Here is a 1,569-nt window from a genome sequence, read left to right as displayed (position 1 = left end):
TGTCACTGCAGACTCACAGTGATCAACTGGAGGGTGTGTGAAAGGCGTGGACGGTGTTATTTTCACTTTCTAGCCCTGCCCAGAACAGTTTGTCTCAGGGTGTTTGGGCCAAACGAGAGCTGACATCTTTCTCTGGCCGTCGTCCTTGAAAGCTTTCCATTAGCTGGGGCTCTGTGTTCTGAGGGTCCGGAGGCCCTGAACAGCGTGAGTTCAGTCAGAGGGGGGCAGATGGGGTGGGCTATAGAGGGGGTGGAAGGGGTACAGGTTTGGGGAATAGAAGGCAGGAGAGTCCGTAAGGCTGTCCTCTCATTTAAAGACGTGTTTAGCTGCTTCATTTAGCATCACATATCACTGCACCATTTGGATGTGAGCCGTCACTCAGGAACCAGAAAGACTGTTGCTCTACCGTCGCTCAGTCGCAGACCCCTCTGCTCCACCCCAAACCCTCCACCCCTCCACCCCCTCAGGGCCGATTTCACACTCAGCTCTGCATTTACATCGCTGGCCTGGTTTTGTCTTCTCTCTCAGTCCATCTCTAACAACACGAGTCCTGTAGGTGACAGTAAAAGGTTCTTCAGGTTAAAAGGCTCCATAACTGGAGCTTCTTGAATCGCTTTGTGAAAGAAGACAGAAGAGAAGAAATCCTACAGAAAAAAGTGACAAGTATGAGGGCAGTGCAGCCTTTTAGCAAGCTGATGATGTTCCTGTTCACTCACAGACGGATGAGAGTGTGAGGTGAGGAAAGGAGCAGGATGCAAGAGGCATTCAGAATGCAACACACGTGTGTTTGATAAGGCAAAGCGCACAGCTGGACTAAGATTTAAAGCTCAAACACTGATTGAGTTAGAAAATGATCTGTTTCTAAGGCAGGTGATCTTCACCATGACAACAACAGCCACAACAAGCTAACAGTGAAAAAGCAAAGTAAGAAATGAACATGTCTTAGATTCTGAGGTTATTTAGAGAATTACATATTTAATAAAACAATAGTTAAATGATAGTATAAAGCATAATGCTACAAAGTGTATGTAGAAACCTTACTGGTTCTGGAACTGCAATTTTGGTTAAATAAATTTTAAAAAAAGGATTAACATTTTAAAGTATTTAATTGCAATCATTTTGACACCAGGTTGTTTAGAAAGTGTTTTAGTTTATTTATATTAATATATATTATCTATTTTGTTTTATGTTTTTCAACCAGCTGACTGAGGTAAGAAGTTGAGTTCTCTAAAGGTGTGAAAATGATGGCCCTCTTATAAAACTGATTTTATTTTAATTACATATTTCATATTAATGTTGTCCTGTAACTCTAGATTACTTTCTCTTTCTGCATGTGGGATAAACTGGTGGAAACAGAATCATAAACTGGAAACACGTGTAGATACGAAGGTATCCGTTTTCACTTTTCATCACTTTATCTCCAAAGTTTCTCTGTAGTTCTGCACAGAAACACCATGGAAAAAATATCTAATCTGCAGACCCACTCAGTAAATTAGAATATTATTGAAAAGTTCTTCAGTAACTCCATCACCAACATTTAATAAACTGATTAGCCTGAAAGCCTGAAGT

This window comes from Xiphophorus hellerii, chromosome 9, assembly GCF_003331165.1.
Source record: "Xiphophorus hellerii strain 12219 chromosome 9, Xiphophorus_hellerii-4.1, whole genome shotgun sequence".
NCBI classification, from domain to species: domain Eukaryota; kingdom Metazoa; phylum Chordata; class Actinopteri; order Cyprinodontiformes; family Poeciliidae; genus Xiphophorus; species Xiphophorus hellerii.
The sequence above is the reverse complement of the archived record's forward strand: the minus strand, read 5'-3'. Positions refer to the sequence as shown.